Raw genomic sequence first — 24,864 nt, forward strand, 5'->3', positions numbered from 1 at the left:
CCCTGGCCCCCCTGCGTGCTCCCTGCACGCGGGATGGGATGGGGGGGTCTGCTGCTGCTCCCGGGCCCCGCCCCCTCCCTCCCGCTGCTGCTGCCGCTGCCCTCTTTGGCTGGGGGGGGTGCTGCCCCATCCCTCCCCCCCAGCTACTCATCCGGACGAGCCAGGGAGGGAAGTTAAAGAAAGGTTTTTTTAAAAAAAACAAATGCTCAGGGCGAAGCTTCGCCCGAGCGCATATTGCTAAGGTTTTTTTTTTTTTTTTAAATGGCGGGGGAAAACCAGAAGCCTCAGGCTTCCCATGGAAGTGGCTGTATAACGTTTGGAGAGCGATCCGACGGAAGGGTTCATCGGAAGCCACCGTTGCACTCTGTTTACCACCACTTCGGACCTAGTGGCAGAGTGCAACTGTTTAAAAGGATTTACAATTGTTAGGGATGGGAGGCAGATGTTCGCCGTCTGAACAACCGTAAGTACACTGGTTGGAACCGGCACCCTAACCGTTGTAAAAACCCCGTCTGAACGCACCCCCTGTGAGGTAGGTGGGGCTGAGAGAACTCTGACAGAAACTGCTCTTTTCAAGAACTGCTGTGCCACCAAACTATCAAGCACCTATGTTATCAGCAGAGCTACAAAATGTTCAAAATGAATTGCTGGAATATGTTTTGAGAGGTCTATTTCTACTATCACAGCTGCTTGAAAGATACTATCACTGGCTACTCTGAAGGTGTTTCCCTCCCTTGGGATGCCATTGACAGTTGCTTTATTTAAAAGAAGAAGTCATCCTTCTACAACTCCAATGGGATATGGGACAGCAGCAATGCCATGGAAGCTGAGTAAAGCCCTCCACAGCTCAACGAGAAATGAAACTCCAGCATATTGTAAGTACTGGTCTCACTGCAGGAGCCTGTGACCCAGTTACTGATGTCTGTTTTTGGGGTTGTTGCATGAACCACCTGGAAGGTAAGCAAAATGTATCAAGTTGAAATTTCTAAAGAATAGGATGGATTGGGCCACTTGGCTCAGCCAGGTTTGTAGCCTTCCTCTAACTTAGCCACTTAAGGTGGAAGAAGATTTCTTAGACTTGAAGGCGGCTTCAAACTTTGCTGAGCAGAGTAGCTGGATCCAGAGTAGCTGGAACCATCTAGATCATCACCATGAGCAGGTGACATAAGGTTAAGCAAATGGTCATTGAGCTGAAGTGTACATGTCAAAGTGATTCCTTGCACTACATTACTACACTTGCAGATAGGAAATCACAACTTCCTATATTGTACGGAAATTGTGCAAGCTCTGTTTGCAGTCCTAAGGGCAGGGAATGGTGACGGGGAGGGCAAAATGGGAACACAGAAACACTCAGAGATCTGGGTGGAGTAAAACAGGCCACAGCATTACTGATTACAGCCGATGAAGCATCGGTGCAGAATAGCGCATGGATCGAGGCATCAGGCGACCCGCCTGTCATCCAATGAAACTCTTCCCCAACCCACGTGCTGGTGGTTAACCTGGAGTGGCAAGCCAGTGGACCCACATGGGCACAAGCCTCTGCATGGTTCCCCTGCCCCCTGAGAGCAGAGTAAGGCTGCCAGCCTCCAGGTGGGGGCTGGAGATCACCCAGAATTATGACTGCTCTCGAGAGGACAGAAATCAGTTCCTCTGGAGAAAGTGGCTGCTTTGGAGGGTTGACTCTATGGCATTATATCCTGCTAAGGTCGCTTTCCTCCCCAATCCTCACCCTCCCAAGGCTCCACTCCAAAATCTCAAATTTTCCAATCCAGAGCTGGCAACCCTAGAGTGGAGCAGGCCGACAGCCCCCGAGCTGGTCATGCCACTGTAGGGCTTGACCCCCCAAGACCCTCCCCCTCAAATGGATCCAGCCCAATGCCTGAAATCACCATAAAGCTGTTAACAAACAGATTAACAAAACAATGTAAAACTGCATGCAACCAAGGGACAGCGGAAGGGAGGAAATGTCTGGATGCAGCCTGAAATTGGGTATAAATTAAGGTGCAACATATGGCAGGTTAAGGACCCATAATCCTCCTTGACTGATCCTTCAGGCTTTGTATATGCCAGTTTTTGAGATTGGGGTGAGTTTTCCTTGCAGCTCCAAAATTTATCAAATATTCATATTCTGTATGCATTCTTACTTGTATATGTTTTGAATTTGCATTTAGTTCCATTACAGCCATGCTTGAATAAGAATTATTCGAAACGCGACATCAGGCATCCAGGTTACGCGTCGGCTTTTTATGGCTCAGAAAATTTGATGACATGTACTTCAATTTGGACTTTGATATTGCCTCTATGCTGGAGTAAGACACATGGAAAGACTATAGACTATGTCTTATCACTGTACTTTGGCCAATTGATTTACATTATACTTACTGTATACCTATATGATTATTATATATTTGTTTATTTTCAGTCAGTGGTGTTTCTTTGTGTGCTTCTTAATAAAGGAGATGACTGGATCAAGCTGAAGACTGCTTTCTAGGTCCATCCCCCAAAGCAGCCCCAGCCTGCCAGCAATTGGCCAGCCTGACAAGAAGGCTTGCCAGGGACCCCGCCCACAAGGTTCCTTCCCACCATGGTGAGGCTGCACCTGAGGCCATCGCTGAAGGTGAGAAGCTTTCCCACCCTGCCCCCTTGCCCTGCGGCCTCAGAGCAGCTGTGAGTGAGTCCGGGCTGTCACTCCTCCCCATTACACTGGAACGGAGCATCCGCCCTTCTGTCTGGTAAGGAACTGACGCTCGAATATGGCAATCCTACATGGTGCATGTACCCTACATGGGTTTCTCACTACAGAATATGCTGTCATTAGGAAACCATCATGGGAGACTGGCCTCCAAATGAATGGCTACAGGCATTCTGAGCCTCTCAGGAGAAACATCTCACTCATTTTTTTTGTCCTTACAAGGGTTTGTTTTTTTTTAATTTCCCCTCAAAATCTAGGTTATCTGTGTTTATGTTCACAGCTTGTCGGCTTCCGACAAGATCCTGGAGCTAACTAGATCCTCATGTCATACTATATTAATCTTCCCAAACAAAGCCACATGCAAGTTTATCACATAAGAGTCCTCTTTTTAGGTGCTGCTATGTGGGCTGGATATACTGACCTGCCATGATGGAAATAAAACAAGGGACCTTCCACAATCGGAGTCTGAACAGCAGCAAAATATATACCATTCAGTAGCTAAAGGTCCCTGGGGATTGCCTATCAGCTATTAGCTAAGAGAGATCTCTAGGGTACTAAGCAGAATGCTTCCTGTGAGTAGAGAGCCACCTCTACAGAGGCAGTCTTCAGAAATTGTCCTCAAAGGAAAGCTTCCATTCACTCTCTCAAGATTTCCCTCTCCTGTTTTTACTCCCTCACAGTAATTATGTATTATGGTCTGCCAGGTTCGAATACTCAAAAGCCCAGGGCAAAGCAGCCAACAGAGTTTTAAACCTTTATATTTCAGATTGCATTTGTAATTAAAACATTGTTCCCAGCAAATGCTTCATGCATAGGATGAATTTACTCAAATTGGCATGTAAACTTCCAAGCAATGATCCATCGGAATCTCTAATGAAAAACTGAAGGAAGCATCCTCTCTGGGCCTGAGGCACATAGAGGCACATAGAGGCACTATGTGGAGCATAACTGCCTCTCTGATAGCATGAAAAAAGTTACGGAAATAACTGGAATGATCCCAGACCTAGCCTAGTCCAGCATGTAGTCAAATCCTAAGCATGTTTACTCTGGAGTATTATTATTATTTTATTCAGTTTATACCCTGCTCTCCCCTACTATGTTCAAAGACCCTATCAACTACACCCTAACCGTGTCCATGTCTACATCAAAAGTAAAAACCAATCAAAGTTTTTTTCTAAACTTTTGCCCTTCTTGAAGAGGTCTTTGGAAAAATCCATTCCCCCATTTTCTAAGCTTTTGCCCTTTTTGAAGAGGTCTTTGGAAAAATCAATTCCCCCAGTCATGAGCTGCGGTGGCTTAAGTGGTTAAGATGCTGAACTGCAGGCTGTGGAAGGTCAGTAGTTCAGCAGTTCGAGACCCGAGTTGCCGCATGATGGAGTGAGCTCCCGTCTCTAGTTCCAGCTCCTGCCAACCTAGCAGTTCGAAAGCAAGGAATTGCAAGTAGATAAATAGGTATCACTTCGGTGGGAAGGTAACAGCGTTCCGTGTGCCTTGCTGTTTAGTCATGCTGGCCACAGCGCTGGCTAAAAGAGGGCTGGGGGATATAGGAACTGGTACAAGAGGAAAAGCTGTTCTTCTTCCCAGGGAACAGAGCCAGAAGGGACTGAGGCTGCTGTGGGGAAGAAACCCTCATCCTGAGGGAAGGGTGAGTAGTCTAAGGCCACTTGACAGTGAGCTAGGGACAGTATATATTTAGACGCATTAGGGCATTTGATTTCTTTTCTTTTTACCCACTTACTGTTATTATTCTGCACCCTGTTTGTTTGACCTCCTATAAACTATTTTCATTGTTCACTCTGCCTGATCATCCTGCCTATTATTCGGCCAAAAGGGAGGTCTAAAGGCCTGGGAGGGTGCTCTGGGCCTTCTCAGAGGAGCCTGAACCAGAGTGGTGGCAGCGCCAGGTGACACCCCACCTGAGCCATGACAACAACTTATTAAGCAAATGTTTCCATTTCAATGGCCTAAAGATACCTGGCATTATTTAGGTATCAATACACCATTAGATCTGTCGAGTCTTATTGCAGTCAATCATATGTAGGTTCACAAAATGATTCAATCTACGTTGAGGAAATGGGATACTAAAATACTTTCTTGGATGGAAAGGATTAATATAGTGAAGTCTTTTTTATTCAAAAGTTCCTATTTTGCTTTACAGCGCTTCCTATTTTTATTCCATGTTCATTCTTGCGTCAATGGCAGTGAGCCATTGAGGCTTTCATATGGCAATATAAAACACCTCGTATAAAAACCACAACCATGTGTAGACATCTATATGGCAATATAAAACACCTCGTATAAAGACCACAACCATGTTCAAAATGGAGGATTATCAGTACTGGACTTACACTTATACTATGTTGCTTCAGTTCTAACGAACTTGGTCAGACATTATCAATCCACCACAAAAATTGATTGGCTGACTATAGAAGAAAGCTACCTTTGCCAAGAAACCTTCCAAGAAGTTCTCTAGCATCGTAGATTTCAACATGTTAATTTTAAGCAGAACAATCCTTTTTTGCATGCAACTCTCAAAATCTGGTATCTAAATAAACCTAAGCTCACGCTACCATCATCTCTCCTTAGATCATTCACTGGGCAAACATGGTTTCAACTGGTGCACGACATAAACTCTTTTAATTGTTAGAGATCTGCCAGAATAACAAGGGTTGTTGATGTCATATACCGAGGTAGAAGAATGGCCAAAAGTGATCTTGAAAGGAAATACAAAGTCAAACTCCTTTGGTTTGAATACTTGCAGGTCCAGAACTTGGCGGAAACAACTCTTCTTAAGCAGAATCCACTGACCTGACTATCAGAATTTGAGAACTGTCTAAATAGCAGGGATTTAACTAAAAAGGGCTTGATCTCGAAACTATATTCAATACTATTGGGAAAAACCTGTGTCCAAATGACAAATTATCAGAAGACATGGCAGAATGATCTTAAATTAACCTAGGACAATGACCAATGGCTTACCATATGGAACACTACCAATCATATATCTAATTCTCAGATTATACAAGCGACATCTTAAAAGGTTCTATTTTGTTGTTATTTAATGCCAGTAAGAATAGCCCACATGACATCACATTCTTTTCCCCTATGTTGGAAGCAATGCGGGGAAAGAGGGTCCCTCTACCACAATTGGTGGGAGTATAAATATATATCTAATTACTGGAAACAAATAATACTGTCAATTCATGATATAACTGGCTATACTCTGCCTTTAGATCCATTAGTTATTTTATTAAATGTATGGTTAATAGATCAGCCACAGAAAGTGCGTAATGATTTAATTTTGATTTTACTTACTGCAGCTAAGGCTGTTATTGCACGACAGTGGAAGGATAGTTCTCCACCAACAGTGTCACAATGGCACATGAAAGTCTGGGATTATTTCTCGTTAGAAAAGTTTTCTGTTCACACGGTTCAGTCAAATCTAATACGAGACCTCCACAACCCAATGGATAAATGGTATCCATTTATAGAAAAAATGGATGTGGAGCATTAGATTTGTGAAAAATGGTCCCTGTTTAAGTATAGGACTTTTTAAAGTTGTAATTGAAATTTGATTGATTATTCTTTTTAGAATTAGTTTTCTTGATGTTATGTGGTTTATTAACAAGTATAGATCTTGCCTTTAACAAGTTTTGAATCTTGCACTTAATGGTGTTCCTGTTACTTGGAATGTCACTTGTTATTGTTATTATTATTGTTGTTACTATTGTTACTATTGGTTATTTCTTTCTGTACTAGGTTGAACATTTCAATAAAAATGTTTATATATATATATTTTTTTTTTTAAAAATCTATGTCGTTGGGGCCCAACTGAGAAAAGGGAGATGTTTCTATATACCCCTGGGGACTCTCACACTAGCAGAAAAATCCCCAAAGTATCAAAAGTTTGGAGGGCTTATGCATCCCAAACAGAGAAGTGATGCATACATCAGTGATGTACACATCCAGAATTCCAAGGTAGTCTCTGCATTTCCCCTTGCACTGAAACACTCCAAACACCACCCTTTTAACTATTAATTTATGGTAGGACACAAAAGCACAGACTCACAAAAGTCCTGGACTGAACAGCAGTCCACTTATGAAAGGTTGCTGATGACAGACTTCCTAAATTCAAACACATACACACACACACACACACAACACAATCAAATACTGTGACGAAGTGATGAACCACAGAATGCTGGGTTAAAAAAATCCCTCTGGTTGCACTAGATGACATGTTGTGTGTAAAGGCTTTTAAGATACTGCACAGGGAACAGCTGCCATCAGCAACAACAACCTGAATCAGACCAGAGCTAAATAACAGTATGTGGTTGGTGGAATGCACGATTTATGACCCAGAGTAGCTATTGCAGCATTATGAGTTTGTATTTAGCCACAGACCACAACTGAAAGAAATGAGATAAACAATTCATTTGAAACTGCTCAACTACAGCATCTCATAAGAGCAAACAGAAGACTGTGTAAGAGCAGGCCACCTAGGAAGACCTGTAGCTCTGACTCCTAAGAGACTGTGGTGTGGCCTTGGCAAGTCTCCACATGTACACAGGAATTTAGGTATTTTTTGCCTTCTTTTCTTAGCTAAGTTGTTTGAAAGAGGATCAGGACCAGTGTAACAATTTTACTAGGCCATAGTCCAGTGGCACAGCACATGTTTGACATGCAGAAGGTTCCCATGTTCATTCGCCAGCATTTCCAGTCTTTTTTAAAAAAGCTCTGGTAACAAAGCTAGGGAAATTTTCTGCCTGAAGCGCTGGAGAACCACCACCAGTTACAGTAGGCCTGTGCCCTCAGCACACAGCTGCTTCATTTGTTCTGTAGGCCCAAAAATGCTTCTTTAGAAAGAAAACATTCACAAATTCATCAAATGCCCAGGATTTGTTGAAGGAAGAATATACCACAGTTCAGACCACAACCACAGGCCACACCTCAAGCCCATAATTCACTCCAATGTCCCTCCTTGGCCTTTGGTGACACCTTCTGCTCCCTCCCTCCCTCTGTTTAACTTGTTTCACTACACTGAGGCTCACTTAGCCTTCCTTGGAGTCATATTCACTCAGACCCTTTGCTGCCTCTTGCCACCTTAAACAGTGATTAGATGCACTTCATAAAAGGATTAGAAGTAGGCCTATGTTTCTAGATATCCTACCTTTTAATATCAAAATTTTAACTTGGAGTTGGAAAAACACCAAGAAAATAATCGCTGGCACTCTTGGCTAAGAATTACATCATGACTATTATAAATAAATGTTTTTTGTTTATCACCAGTAAACACACCTCAGAATGGCGAGTGATCTTTATTCAAAGGGCTTCTGCTTAGGCATGATATCAGTTTGAAACAGTAATTTCCTTGCCGGAGTTACGTAACTATCTCATCCACTGGGGGGTGGGTGGGGAATCACACAGTTGGAACAGTTATAAGCACAGCAAGTGAATGAAGTCAGGCTGAATTCCAGCTAACTCTTTGCTGCTGCTACCGCTGTTGTTCTTGGAGGGGGTTAGGTTCTTCCCATGGACGTGGTCCTCTGATGTTTTTCCAGTCATCAAAACTGGCATCTTTTAATTTCTGTAGGAATAAAAACAACATAAAATAGGCTGATAAACATCAAACTTGTTCTAAACATTATTGATTCTCGTACATAAATTGCAGTGCCTCCTTTAGAACCTGGAGCCTGATACAGATTTTTTTTCAGAAAATGAAAAGAAAATATACAGAGATAAGGCTAAATGAATCCACAAGTCAACAAAAGAATGTTAAGGGTAACGAGGGGCACCTCAGGTCAGAGGGGTAAGGTAGAAACCTCTCCTTTCAAACTGGTCCTTTGCAGGTCTGCTCAGGACCTCTATTAAAATCTTGGTCTATCCTGCTTGGAATTTATCTCATTACAGCCTGGGAGAGGTGGAATTTACATAGGAAACAGGAAGGAGCACCTCTCTACCTATTCCAAATAATAGGTTCCCCTTTGCAGTAGCTTGCAATATATACCAATAGTTTGTATGCTTGGGAGAGGAAGGGATAGCCGTGTATGTGCACTCATGTGCGAAGTGGAAACCTATTCAAAAGTGCAGCTGCCAGACACAGGGTTGCCAGGTGCTTACCATTTGCTGGTGGGCAGCTCCTGGCTGCTGCCCGGGGTCTTCTGGTGCGTGCGTGGAGCCATAGTCACCATGGTCAACATAGAGTTTTTAGCCAAGCGCTAGACCTTCCCCCGTGATGTGTCCGGCATGATGACGCAGGAGAGCTCTTCAGGGATGGGGGTCCCCCTACTGACCAGCTGGACGGCAGTGGATTGGGGGGCCTGAAATCAGGGGAAACCCAGCCCCCATCAGGGGGATGGCGACCCTAACCAGACAAAACGTAACAATCCCTACCCCAAATCTAGAAAATTCTTTACTAGATCAAAAATAAGGGGCCTGCGAAAGGTTTTATTAGCCATGTTCCTTACACTTTTCAGTATACTGTTGTGCTGAGAATGCAGGACTTTATAAACATTTTAGTCACAGTCCTACTCCTAACCCATCAGTCCATCACAGGGTACCTTGGCACTGTGAAAGTCTGCTTTCCTCTTTCCCCCCTCTCCACAAGTAAGAGGGTAGAGAGCATTAGTAGCACTAGAAAACACCATCAAATCGAGCAATTTATTCTTGGCACTGAATTGTGAGAATAGAAGAGGGTAACACTGAGTATGGACAACCTCCTCAACTGGATAATCTTCAGACTATAAAGCAGCAGAGAGTTAGCGGTGCACAGAGCTAGGGGCGAATGCTTCCAAATGGGATCTGGGTTGGAATCTGGAGGTCCAATTGGGATGGAAAGATTTACACAGGCACAGGTTAGGTATATCCCCATGCCTGAAGACATCTAGCATGGCTGTGGGTCAATATAATGCCTTCAACCAGTTGCTGCTTCTGAGATACACTCCCCAGGCTACTTCAGCAGGTGTTGCCAGCATGGACCATCTGTTCCTGAATCTGGCAAAACCTTCTAGAGCAAAAGCCAATGGACTGTACAGACTTCACCCCTCCCTATTTTTTTTTTCTGGGGATGATTGTATAAAAAAACAAATGAACACACTAAACACCTGTCCTTACGTGCCACTTTTATTGCACCAGCTCAGATAAGACTGACTATTTTTCATTTTCACCTAATATTATTTCCTACTGTTGACTTTCTAAATGTGTCTATTCTTGTCCCCTCAAGATACATGCATGGAGGACAAGTATTGGTGGTTTAAGAGAATGGTAAAGTGAAATCCCCCAACTATGACATGCCCTCTGGCCTTTCTATCAGAACTATACACAGTATGGAACTATGGCCTGGAGTCATCTTCATTCGTAAAGAAAATACACTCTGAGAAGATAAGAAGAAGTGAGGACTAAATATATCAAAAAAGCTGAGGATTCGAAAATCCCAGACCGTTAAAGAAAAAGGAAATCTTAGGTCTCAAGATTTGAAAATACTTTTTCAGCTTTATAAAAGGTACTTGCCTAAATGCTGGTACTGTGTTGTAGGATCTGAAATATTTTTCTAACCATGAAAAAGCAAACCACTGTGTATAAGGCCCACTTATTAGAGTAGTAATAGTCACATAAAAAACAAAGAAAAAAAATCTACAAAACAATCTGCATTTTGACTGCAAAGCAAAAGGTGAAATGAAACTGCAGACAGGCACAAACATAACTCGTGGACTTGTGCCCCTCATTCTGCCCACCTCCCTTCCTGCATTTGATGCCAAGCTTCCCAGTCTGATCAAGCTCTGATTCACTATGACACACAAGTAGAACGCCTGATGCAAGGTTGCCAATTTCCAGGTGGGGCCTGGAAATCTCCTGGAATTACAACTCATTTCCAAACTACAGAGATCAGTTCCCCTGGAGAAAATGGCTGCTTTGGAGGGTGAGCTCTATGGCATTATACCCCGCTAAAATCCTTCCACCCTAAAAGCTCACGATCCACAGGCTCCACCCCCAAATCTCCAGGAACTTTCCAACCCAGAGCCGGCAACCCTAGACAGAATAAAGGAAGGAGGAATTTCTTTGTTTGGTGTGAGTCCTTAGTGATTGTGAGAGGGGAGAAACTGCTGGGTTTTCCCCAGTTCCTTGGCTGAGAGAGAACACTGAGGTGGAAAGGTGAACTTCTCACTGAGAGCTATTAACATAAGACTGTGGCCACCTGAGCATTTTCAGCAGGTACAAGGCCTGATAGGAATCAGCAAAGGGATTTGCAGGGACTGTTTTATCACAGTGAGTATAGGGAAGTGTTCCTCCCAGCTGTCTTACTCACTGACTGAAAGAAAGCAGACCACTGAGGAAACGACTTTTAACTTACCTTGCAGTTGCCTGATACTCAAAAGTAGGACTCTAGTTAAAAAAAAAAAACTCCAGTGAAGTGGTCAGAAATGAAGCTCACGGGGGATTACAGTTTAACATTCCCTTGAAGCAGGGATATTTTCCCCAACATGCTTAAGTTCTGCCATAGCAGGGTCTGAGAAACTGACTGGCGCCTCCAGGCATCATGAGGTCTTACAGCACTGAAAGAAGCTTGATAAAGGTCTGGGACCAAAGTATCTGGTCTGGGAAGCTTGATAATGGTCTGGGACTACCTCTCTTGATATACCCACCCGAAGAGCATTATGCTGAAGGGATAAGACTCTCCTGGTGATCCCTGGCCCAAAAGATATCTGGCTGTCCTCTGTAAGGCAGAGATGTTCCGCCAGATCTATGGTTGAGGACAGCAACGGTTTCCATCAAGCCTGGCCCCTTCCCCTCTTCCTTCCTTTTCCTCCCCGTACGGGATATGGATAAATTATCTTAGCGCCATTCTGTAAAATTGCTACTGTTACTGAGGTAGTATTGTTTTAATTGCTTTTACCAAGATCAAAATTGTTATGTATTAAAATGTTGTTCACTGCCCTGAGCCCTGTGTGCAGGGGAGGGCAGTCTACATATCAAATAGCAAGATGACACACAGTTATTTCTCATATACTGCTACATTTTTTTTTTAACCCATCAGATATCTGAATGCAGGCACATGTAAGAGAAGGGTTCTATACAGAGCCTAGGTGTACATGACAGAGGGTTATGATGAGGGATCATGGATGAGAACCTATTAACAAAATGAGGCAGTGGTCTTAGGTTTTAAGTTAGAATCTTAGACCTCCCTTGCCTGGTTCTATCAGTTTATACTCCTACAACAGAAAGCTTTGGTTGTCTCCATGGCCAAGTCAAATTCTCATCTTAAAGTAAAAAAAAAAACACCACCCAGAGACATTATATTTCTTCCTTATATTGCTAAGAAAGTTTTATTTCTATAAATGGTTTTTTGTCTCGTTATAGGACAGGGCTCCATCAAAAGAAAAGGTGAGGGAGAAATTTGGCAGATGCTGTTTCTCCTGTAAATGTGTTACCTATAAAATGGGTGAAGTCTGGCTGTCCTCTGTAAGGCAGAGATGTTCTGCCAGGTCTATGGTTTGAGGACAGCAACGGTTTCCATCAAGCCTGGCTCCTTCCCTTCTTCCTTCCTTTTCCCTCCCCGTACAGGATGAGGATAAATTAATTATCTTAGCGCCATTCTGTAAAATTGCTACTGTTACTGAGGTAGTATTGTTTTAATTGCTTTTACCAAGATCAAAATTGTTATGTATTAAAATGTTGTTCACTGCCCTGAGCCCTGTGTGCAGGGGAGGGCAGTCTACATATCAAATAGCAAGATGACACACAGTTATTTCTCATATACTGCTACATTTTTTTTAACCCATCAGATATCTGAATGCAGGCACATGTAAGAGAAGGTTTCTAAATCCCGATCTGAATGCAGGCACATGTAAGAGAAGGGTTCTATACAGAGCCTAGGTGTACATGACAGAGGGTTATGATGAGGGATCATGGATGAGAACCTATTAACAAAATGAGGCAGTGGTCTTAGGTTTTAAGTTAGAATCTTAGACCTCCCTTGCCTGGTTCTATCAGTTTATACTCCTACAACAGAAAGCTTTGGTTGTCTCCATTGCCAAGTCAAATTCTCATCTTAAAGTTTTTTTTAAAAAAAACACCACCCAGAGACATTATATTTCTTCCTTATATTGCTAAGAAAGTTTTATTTCTATAAATGGTTTTTTGTCTCGTTATAGGACAGGGCTCCATCAAAAGAAAAGGTGAGGGAGAAATTTGGCAGATGCTGTTTCTCCTGTAAATGTGTTACCTATAAAATGGGTGAAGAACAGAAACTGCCTAAAACAGGGTCTGACTCCTTTTCATAGCTTGAACAAAAGTGCAAAGACTTCTATGCTGCTCCCTCAAAAACAAGGATGCAAAATGATCGGTTAAAATAACTGATTTAACAGATGCTCACAATTTATCTGGAAGACATGAAATAAATCGTTTTCAAGTAAGTCCTCAGAAAAACAAGGAGCAGGTGCCATCTCACATGAGGCATCTCATACAGGAGGGAAATGCCTGGAGTGAGGTGGTGCTTTGTTGTGATAGACAAGCACATCATCCGTATACAAAGAATGCATACTTTTAATTTACATGCAGATTTATGCATATTTAATTGATTTCATGGCTTAATACCCATAATCAATCAATGATTACTTATTTAATCAGATGTTAGTTTGCTGAATATATTTTGTTCTCATTTATGGCAAAACCAAACTCTGGAAATACTGGAGACTAACTGGATGTCCCTTCCCTCTGTTTTTTTTGCAGCTAGCTCTAGTTCAGAATCCTTTTGTTGTTGAGTTTGGGTTTTCGTGTGGTTTTTGTTTGTTTGTTTGTTTGCTTTTCTGCTTTACACAAATTTATCCTGTTAATGTTTATTTCCATACAGATCTACTATTTGGCAGTTGTGTTAAACATTATTTCATTGGGGAACAGGAGAGCAGAGTAAAAAGGCTTTGGGCACTCATGAGAAGATTCGAAACAGAATCTTGTAAGAAACAGAATGAAGAAAAAACAAAGGGGAGACATTTCCAGTGCTGCTAAATTTCGAAATCATTTCACAACTCAGAAAGTAAACTATTCTTAATAAAAGCAAGCTATTAACAGGCAAAAAAGCCCCTCTTAAAACATTCTATGATAAAAAATGAAAGAGATTTACTCATTATGCTTCCTAATGGGGAGAGGTGGACAAAGATAAAGAGAAGAGGAAAAGTGATACTTATGTATCACAATGTCATATAAATAGGGGAACTCACCAACCCTCTACAGTCCTTCTGTCACCACACTGAATTTTCTTGCCCCCATTCCATTTGCAGGAACAGGGACACGTATAAACCTGACATTTTGTTACGTGTTTTGTACTAGTAGCTGTTACTAGAGGAGAGGAAAAGCATAAGCCAAGTGCCTCACAGCAAAGGAGTATTGGCCATACTGTACTGCTCACAGAAATGGCAAACCCTGTACCATTTCAGACTTCAGGTGGCAGCTCACATAAGCAAATGCTCCTCTGTACCAAAAATTACTCCCACAAACAAAAGAAGGATGCTGGAGAGAAGGGTTCTAGCCTTCTCCCCAACATATTAATCTTTCTACATAGGCAAATGTTTTTCACACACACCCCAGCACAAGTGCACCATTTCAACAAGAACTAAGCCTAAAAGCCTGTTCCACTCTCCCCATAGGAAGGGCAGGATATAAACGTAAACATAAGTATGCCTGCTTATTTACTTACAGCATTTATACTCTGCCCTTCTCAAAAAGAACTAAGTATGTTCGTACCTCGGAGGATAAGAGTTCGTTTAAAAGAGATTCTTTACTTTTTAACGTAAGCTATTTGACATGGATAAATTTGCCTCTTCTGCCCACCCAAGCTTTATTTTTTGATTTTTCATCTCCCTCCCCCGCTGCCTCAAATAACGTAGACCATGGAGTCCTAGCAGGAAATCATATGCTTTGCATTTTTACAACCTGCTTTACAAGGTGCATCCCAGAAGTAGAATTGTATTCCCATTAGCACTGGTGGCAGTTGTTGAAAGTGCAGTGATTTATTAGGGAAATGGGAGAGGAAGGCCTAGCTGGCTGCATGAGCACACAAACACATGTGAGCAGAATGCTTAAGCAGTAGAAGGGATCTGGGGAAGTAGATTGCCCTCAGAACCCAAGACAAGAGAACTCATGATAGACTTGAAAGTGCAGGCACGGTAGATAAATATATTCACCAATTGTAGCTCTTGCTTGAGACCTTGAAAGAACATCAGTATTGGAGGCACTGCTGTATGGATGATCTACGCATCTCATCCTGCACACATTAGTAATTACTCAGTTACCAGCAGCTTCTTCTTGAAACAACACTCTACCAATAGTAAACCACCCAGTTCCCTTAGTGATCATGAAGGGCCCACAATATAAGGCAAGGTCTTTACACAGTCAGAAGACTCCTCATGTGCAACAGGAAAATAAGACTTTTTAATTTAAAAAAAAAACCTGTAAAAACTGATGAGACCTGAAAATTTTCCACAAGGGATGAAATGTTGAGAGCCAAAGGGAGAGGATGAGGAGGAAAGTGCCATCAAACTGCAGCTGATTTGTGGTGACCCCACAGGATTTTCAGGGCAAAATTTAAACAGAGGTAGTTTGCCATTGCCTACTTCCATAGCAACCCTCAACTTCCTTGGTGGCCTTCCATCCAAGTTCTAACTGGGGCTGACCCTACTTAGCTTCCAAGATCAAACTAGCCTGTATTCCCATTAGCACTGGTGGCAGTTGAGCTAGGGAGGAGAAATCAGCCTGCTCAGGCAACTGAAGGGCAGATGTTGAGGGCTGAGGTGAGATTTCCAAATTGTTCCTCTCTCCCTCAATTTCTTGCAAGCTCCCAGCTTCTACTGGTACTAATCTTTTTTTAATAATAACAATAACAACAGCAACAACAACAACAGCAACAACAACAATAATAATAAGTTGATTGAAGTATGTGCCCCATCCTCTTAATTCACAAAATGGAGTTTGGAGCAACAACATTCTCTTCAGACACACCCAGCCCTATTAGCATTCTGCCACTTAGGCAAGAGAGAGGTTGTAAATGCCATGGCTGTGACTTGGGCATAGGTATGGAAAGTAGAAACTGTAATTGATGGACATTTCTTAAAAAGGACAACCACATGGTCATCAGTTAGAAAATAGTGAGATCAGCCCAGGAGAAAATGGCAATGGGGGAAACAGCCCTTTGGCATTCAACAGGACAGAACAAAGAGAAAATAATGTGTCAAGGGTATCCCATTACTTGGTAGTGGTGATCATTTAGCAGGCTGCCTCACCTGGAAATGTGTCCAAACAATCTGAACGCCAAAGGGCAAGAAATGAATTATGGAGGAATTCTTTCTCTCCACAGCCAGCACAGTGACACTCACTCTCTGCAGCAACAGAATGTAGTAAAGAGTCGAGACCTTTAGAAATTGAGAAGGAATCTGCCCTTAACTACTGTGGCTATTGAAACAGGGATTTTTCTTTAATTATATGTTCCGATATTGTAATGAGAAGAGCACAGAAAGGGAAAGATGAGAAAAATGTTCAACTCTAACGGTGCCCCCCACCCTATTTTTGGCTGATGATTTACTTCCTTAGCTTTTTCTAAGCTCAACATGTATTATTTTTCCACTGTCATCATGTTAGGATGCTGATTTTGAGGTAGCATATCAGAGATAGCAAGGAGGTCCTCCAGCCAATTTCACCTAATTAAATGATTCAGTGAGACAGAGCTTTTCTCATGACCAAATCTCTGTTGGAGTTCCTGCTGTTGGGCCAATATGAAATCCCTGTTGAACTTTAAAAACTGTGCCTAAGCAGACACTTAACTGAGGATCATCTTCAAAGCATCCTGACATCACCCCTACAATAGAAGCCCTGAACTTTAAACCTTTCCTTTAATGACTTTGGAATCTGTTGCTTTGTTATTATTGTGGTAAGATTGTTGAAGGTATTTTTCATCAAACTGAGGAGCCAATTGGCCAAGCTTTGATTTTGCATATAAACATGGCCCATTGCTTCCAGTCTCAGCCAGGAGGGAGGGTGGAGAAATCCTGCACAAGTAGCACTGAGGAACAATGCAAGAGGTCTGCCATAGGCATACAAACTGTGCAGTTACCGATGTCAGGACTGCAAAGTCCTTTCCTTTATTATGATTCTCATCATCTTTTGAGTATCCTTTATACATCTTTTTGGAATTCATTGCTACTGTCCTTAACAAGGGTTACTATGCAAAGGTACACATATTATCCTTCAAAACCCATCTATCTTCTCAATCAATGTCAACAAGGCTAAGTTAAATCTGTTCATATTTTGCTTTCAGTGGTATCATCTACTCTCATTTACTGAAATAAAGTAGTAGGTATTCATACCACCATGCATTTTGCAGGCACAGATTTATGTTCCTGGCTGCCACAGGAAATCTTGCCTCCACCAAATAAAGCTGGAATAAAGTTTCTGAAAGACTCCCACAGCCTAAAAATTCCATGCCATATATGGCTTGCCTCAATTCATGATAGTGTGCCAGCCCTGAGATCTGTCCATTAATCGCAAAATAACTCACTTTCAGCTTTTTCTAGTCTTGCGATATGTGCATTCAAATGTTTTGTCTTTTATTTTTATTTTTTTAATTATTTTATTTTCGGTTTTTCGTAACTTACATACATTTATCTCTCTTGTTCTAACATTTGGGGGTTAACCTTACAACTTTTCTTCGTACCATTTTATGGCATTTTGCCATTTCTGTTTAAATTGTTCCTCTGATTTACCCGCCAGAAACATATTTAACTTATCCAGTTCAATTACTTCAAAAAGAGTGCTAATCAACTCTTCCTTACTTGGTATACAGTCAGACTTCCAATTCTTTGCGATACATATTCTTGACATTGTGATTACATATGTAATAATACACTTTTCGTTATATTTAAGTCCTTCAGGCGTAATATTTAGCAAAAAGATTTCCGGTACAATCTCTAACTCTATCCCTGTTATATCATGTATCAGTTGTTTAATACTTTTCCAGAATCTTTGTATTTTCTCGCAATTCCACCATATGTGGAAATACGTTCCTATGTTATTCTTACACCTCCAACAGTTCCCTGAGACATTTGTATAACATTTTTCAGTCTATCTGGCGTTCAGTGCCATCTGTATATCATTTTTATTATATTTTCTTTGTATGATGTTGCTCGCAACAGCTTAATCGATTTCCATGTTTTTTCCCACTCTTCTTTCTCTATTTTTCATCCCAAATCTTTTTCCCATTTAAACATTGCTGGTTTTTTCCAGTCCTCCGTTAATTCTTCTTCTAGCAGAAAATTATAGATTTTTTGGACCAGTTTATCCTTCTCTCTTAACCATATCTTGTCTAGTTGTGTTTCTGATCTATAAAAGTCCATTTTTTTTATCTCTCGTAACTCTTGAGATTAATTGATTCTTTTCCCAGAGTGTGAGATTTAGATTCATTGGTTGGAGCTCTTGCCACGATTTTAATTCATTTTTTTCATCTAATAAGGTTTGGTATGTTATCATTTTGTTCTCTGTTATTAATGTTGGCATTACGAAGGCCTCCAAAGGCGCTACCCACTTTGGTATTTTCTTGTAATATTTTTCTTTTATTTTTGTCCATATTTTCATTAGCGGTCCCCTTATTATGTGATTAGAAAAGCTTTTATGTATTTTATCCTTGTCATACCACACATAGGCATGCCAGCCCATGTGTAGATCATGGCCTTCTAATTTTAATAGTCTTCTATCTTCCAATAACACCCAGTCTCTTATCCATCCCAATGTGGCTGCCTGGTAGTATAAGTTCCAGTCCGGAAAGCTGAGACCCCCTCTGGGTTTTTTTTTCCTCTTAAGAATTTCAGTTTTATTCTACCTCTTTTCCCTTGCCAAATAAATTTTCTTGTCAACTTATTTAAATCTTCAAAAAATTTACTGTTTTTCAGAATTGGGATACATTGTGCTAGAAATAATATACGTGGTAACACATTCATTTTGATAGTAGATATTCTACCCATGAATGCTGGTGAGGTCAAAGGTTTGAAAATTAAAGGAGAACAATTCAAACTACAAGCGTTTGCCGATGATTTAGTTTATATTTTGGAAGATCCTATTTTGCCGATAAAAAATCTATTAAAATATTAACAGACTATGGAGCAGTAGCGGGACTGAAAATAAATGTAAACAAAACAAAAATGTTGATAAAGAATTGTAACAAATAAGAGACAAAAGATATACAAGAGAGCACAAACAGAAATTATTTAAAAAGTCAAATACCTAGACATTAATATTACAAACAACAATAACAATCTATTTGAAAATAATCACAAGCTTATACTGGAGCAAATGTTTTGTCTTTTAGATTGTGTGGAGCTACCTTCACTATTTGGGGGTTCACTTCAAGCCACCCCTCCCTTTAAGGATGAGTTCTCTATAGATGTATAGATTTGACCCCAGGAAAAGTTCATTCCTAGGGTTGTAGGACTGTGTAGACCAACAGACTCATGGAAAAGAGTGCTAGACTATGAAACAGAAGGGGATGAAATTGTTCAGAAGAGGAAGGAGAGAGTGATTTCAGCTCCTTCCACATCTTCAACACAGTTGCCCATCTGCAAAGTTAGTATTGCATGGAGGACCAATAACCTGTGAATAAAATTTCCAGGGGCTGGAACAAACCGCTGAGGAGGGAGGGCATGGGAAAGATTCCCTGCCCTTACAACCACGATTGCTGGATCCAACCCAGTATCAGCTAAGGTGTTGGAAGAGTAGGCTCTGATCTGAACTTGTATTTTTCATTCGATGTCCATCTTTACTTGGGTAGATATAATTATGAGGAATATCTCTATTTATGTATAACTATGTTTGAACACGCTTAATTGTGAGGGAGTTTCAAAACTGGGACAATCCGAAATCCCAGCTAGGAAATCATTCCCCATCACTCAGAGAAATGTTTGGTTATATCCTCTGTGGGCCAAGCCAAAGTACAATAATCTTTTACCCACTTCCAGCCATCAAATACAATCTTTTCAAGAACAACTGATGTGCTGATGGACATTTAAAATTTTGCCATGCCATTTTTGTGTCCTGAACTATTGATTCTTCCACAAAAATCAACACAGATCTGGCAATTCAAATATTGTCTTTCAAGCTATTTAAGGCAGTTGGGGAGAAAGTACTGCATATCTAAGTAAACACACAGCTCTGAGACGAAGCTGTGTGTCAAGTTTAAAGAAGAGAGACTTTTCATTACATGATAGTTCCCTCACATAAATAAACCAGAACAGTGTTGCTGTACTTACCAGGGAGTACTAATGACAAAAGACTTCCCAAAGTTAAAATAGGGTTGGATCCAGCAGAAAATTTCCACTGATGGAGTGGGGACAGTTTTGACCAATCCCCCCCTTCCCACAGCAGCCTTCAAACTCTTATACTGTTCTTGCAGGCTGCGTTGCCCAGAAGCAATATTTTGGGAGCATTTTGGGCTACAGTAGGAAGGGGATAACAAATAATTACTCCTCCACTGTTGAATATTTGTCTCATCAGCAGAGATTCTACACAGGATCCAACCCCGAGTTGTGAGTCTGGGAAAGGCATTTCCACCCCTCTTATGGTTAAAGACAGTTTCACTCATTAAAATAATACAGAATGAATGTATTCTGATGCCCCAGATCCGGCTAATTTGAACCATATCTTTGTCTAATCTAAGAACATGAATAGTAAAAATCAAAGTGAAAGGCTGCAGCAGAGAAAATGCATTCAAGACTTCTCCTGATGGAACTTAAAACTCATTTCTAGGCCTAGAAGTTTACAAATACTTAACAACCCTCCCATTCACAGCAGCTCTCTAAGTAAATTAAATGTATTTCTTTGCAAAGGTTATAGATTTTTATAATAGACTTCACGTTCCTGGGATCCCAGATCACCACAGACTGTGACAGCAGCCATGAAATTAAAAGACGCCTGCTCCTTGGGAGGAAAGCGATGGCGAACCTAAACAGCATGATAAAAAGTAGAGACATCTCCCTGCCAACAAAAGTCCGCATGGTCCTAAAAGAAATCAACCCTGACTGTTCCCTGGAAGGCCAGATAATGAAACTGAAGCTCAAATACTTTGGCCACCAAATGAGAAGGGAGCACTCACTGGAGAAGACCCTGATGCTGGGAAAGATTGAAGGTCAAAGAAGACGGGGACGGCAAAGGATGAGATGGTTGCAACGAACATGAAATTGAGCCAACTTCAGAGGGCGGCGGAAGACAGGAGGGCCTGGCAGGAGCTGGTCCATGGGGTCGCGAAGAGTCGGACTCGACTGTGCGACTGAACAACAATAGATTTTAAACTCTGAATGTGTAATGGAGTCAGAAAATCCTGAAGTGGTCTAAGTGGTGGTAGTTTCAGAGGGTGGCCATGTTGGTCTGCAGAAGAACAGTCAGATTCAAGTCCGGTAGCACCTCAGAGACCACCCAGAGTTTCAGGACAGAAGCTTTCAAGAGTCAAAGCTCCCTTAAAGGCGATCAGATAGTTTCCCAATTGCCACGTCCCAACATGACGTTAGTATGCGCTATAAATGAGGACACATGCTCATTCCAGTTGGGGCTCACATTTCCTTTTCTGAGTAACCACCGAAACAGTAAAACCATTTCTGTTGCTGTATTTGGCAAGCTGACTTCAAAGAAGGGGTGTGGCCCTACACAGTTCTGAACACTCAAATAATGTTTCTTCCACGGAGAAAAGCCTGCTTTAGCTGGATGGCAGTGAATCAAAGCCAGAGTGTGTTTAATTTTAGTTACGGGCAGAAACACCATATCATCACGAAAGCAGGGTAGGGAAAAAAATAATAAAGGTTTTCAGTGACAGAACATAAAGTGAACTGTACCTCATATTCAGATTCCAGTGTCACGTTATTCTTTTTGATTCTTTCTTCCAGAGCTGGATCAATCTGCCAAGTAAACACAGACATCCAGAATCTATAAGTATGAACTGCACTTTAGTCTGAAAGAACTTAGAACCCTTCCAAAGGCTTTCTAAATGAGAAATGCTCTTCAATCCACTTTTGTGTGCTGTTTCTCAGTGTAGGCAAAGAGCTGAGAACTGATGGCATTACATTTCTAACTAGGTCATGGTAATAACAAATACTAGAATTGAAAAACATGACTAGAACACAGATAGGGGAGCAAGACTCCTTGAAGCACAATGTGGGAACCCGGGACAGGACACCATTTTTTTTAGGCAACCGTAGATGTCACATGAGATACTCTGTTCCCATCTGGTGAAGTTATAACCAGTGTTGTGTAGTAAGAGTGGCAGACTCTAATCTGAACCAGCTTCGATTCCCCTCTCCTCCTACACATGAAGCGTGCTGGGTGACCTTGGGCCAGTCATGGTTTTCTCAGAACTCTCTCAGCCCCACTTACCTCACAAGGTCACTGTTCCGGGGAGAGGAAGGGAAAGGCAATTGTAAGTCACTTTGAGACTCCTTAGGGTAGAGAAAAGTGGGGTATGAAAACCTTTTCTTCTTCTAAGTTACTATGCTGTACTCCCCCCTCTTGCTGTTTTTACTGCTTTGCTACTTTTATTGGTTTTATCACTGCTCTAAGTCTTATCCTGCTACTTATAAACCAAATTTAAGCACAAACTGAACAAGTTTAGATTTTAGGAGCCTCCCTGCAGCCTGAGGTCTCAAGGAGACCTGACATTCCACCAGGCGGATGCCTGCAACGATCATGTTCCGCACAGGCTTGAGGACCTTGCTTTAGAAACTGCACACTGATGTTGAAGAAATTCAAACAAAACCTGGGGGCTTGTCACATTTAAACATGTGGCTAATTTGGTCAAAAATCAAATTCACACAGGGGAACTAACAGCACATGCATAGAGAACAGACAGTTTGAAAGGACATGGGTATGAACACAAGGAGAGAGTGCAGGCCCCTTAGCTGGAGTGGGGTGAAGGAGAGGAATGCATCTCGAATGCAAGGAAGAAGAACTGTTTCTGTCCACCAACTCTGAAACCTAGTCAAGAGGAGGAACAGAGCTTTATATAGAGCAGAAGAGGTTACTAAAACCATCTACCCAGCTGTTACTTCTTCTACTTCTCCATGCCTCTCCCTGCTGCTGCTGCTGCTGCCATTTCCTTTATCAACTGTCCACCATGCTCATTCACCCACCATCTCTCTTGTATGGAGGGAATATGAAAATGGAGTACATTTTGGTTTTCCCATTCACTTCTGGACATAAAATATTTTAACAAAGAAATGAGTATATTCTGGTTATATGGCTGAACTTCTATAATAGCTCACTTTTGGTCCAAGAACCGTCTATTTGCTTAGCCAAAGCTGACCTATAACAATGCATCTCTCTGTCTTCAAAGAGTCCAGCCAATTTACAGGAAAAAACCGAGAGAAGAAAAACACTGGCAAGGAATTCAGAACTCCAAAGCAGACTGACATTGCCAGTTTCATTTAATGACCAGAAAGAAAGGCAACAGTTCCTCTGATGAGTTTTTCCGTAAAGGCAGCATCTTTGTCAGCTGCTGCACTGAATTCAGTCCAGTGTTCTAGTAACATTTCACAGCTATAATATATTTATAGTTACTAGGCATGTGCAAGCTTCTTTTTGACCAGCAACACATTGAAGTTCACAACAGAGCTAGTCTGATGTGTTGTGGCCCTAATATTTATTCTAGAGCATGTTAAAAAAAGAAACATAGCCAACATGGTCAGCTGTGTCCCCAGTGCCTAACCAGAGCTCTCAACGCAAGTTATTTTAGTGAACACTGGATTCTTGTCAGGTAACGGGCAACCATCTAACCACAGGTTGGATATTACTGAGCAAATATTTGTCCTTTAAAATGTTTATGGGCTGTAAAACTAATCTGCACTGCTGGACATTTCCAGGACATTAAGAACAGCTGTTTAAACCCCAGAAAAAAATGTGTACCGTTATGTTATTTAAACATGCATTTGCTGTCCTGCTATAATCTGCAAATTCAAAAATGAGCTTAAAATGAATTCAAATCTTACTGGAGGAGAAGTAAGATTTTCTTTCCTCATCCCTGCCAAAGCGTGAATGGAAGCCAGTGCCTGGTGTATCCCAGGACTGAACTGCCATCAGTGGTGGCCAAGTGATTCTGGGCCCTGAGATTCAAAACTCAATGATGGGGCCCCAGAATCATGGGAGGGGGCACAACCCCTCCCCACTGCCACACAGCTGAAGCCACTGCTGCTACAAGGAGGGAGAGGTGGGCTGCATGCTTGTGGGGGCTACTTCCTCCTCCTTTTTTCAGGTCCCTGACCAGCACCACAGGCTTGATGTCACTGGAGAGGGAGCATGCTTGCTGGCTCCACTCCCTACTGCCTGAACTTGGGCTACAGTACCATGGCTTCAGGGGACTGTTGGAGATGGTGGAGGCCAGGGCAAAGAAGCAGAGAAGGGCTTCATGCATGGGGGGCTGTTCCCTCCCCCACAGGCCGCCAACCAATGGCACAGGCTCAGTGTGACTGGAGAAGGAGGCATACTCACTGGGTCCATTCCCCACCTCGTTGGCACAGGCTCTACTGCATCAGGGAACCACCAACCACCCTACCCCTCTCAACATCCCGACTGCAAATCTGCCATTGTGGCTGTACTCAATGAAACCTCTGGAGTCATGGGGACAGCCAAGGCAGCTGCCCTGGCTGTCCCATACCTAAGGCCACCCTGGCTGCCATTTCCTCCAAGGAAAGTGATATCTGTAATCTGGGGATCAGCTGAAATTCCTGAAGAACTCCAGGACCCATCTCAAGGCTGGCAATCCCAGGAGCAAAATGGAACTCTACGTGTAAGCAGTTGACAGTGTGGTAGAATGAAGGCCCAGAATGTTGATGGGGATGAGAAGGATATTTCACTTGACAGAAGTCCTTTTCTGATTTTTCCTTTTGCCCACTATCTAGGCTTGCCAAGTCCCCCTGGGGGGCAAGGAAACCCCTGGCCCAGAGGCCCGTTCCCCGCCGCTGGCGGATCGGGCCCTGGGGGGAACCCCACCCCCAAAGCACGTGACGTGCACGTCACCTGGAAGTGATGCGACCACGCCAGGCACACTGGGGGCGGGGCCATGGTCATCCGAGGGAAAACTCTATGGTTTCCCCTCGGATGGTCGTGGCCCCGCCCCCAGCGTGCCCGACGTGGTCACGTCACTTCCGGGTGACGTG

This window comes from Gekko japonicus, unplaced genomic scaffold, assembly GCF_001447785.1.
Source record: "Gekko japonicus isolate JY-2015 unplaced genomic scaffold, Gekko_japonicus_V1.1 scaffold1, whole genome shotgun sequence".
Taxonomy (NCBI): domain Eukaryota; kingdom Metazoa; phylum Chordata; class Lepidosauria; order Squamata; family Gekkonidae; genus Gekko; species Gekko japonicus.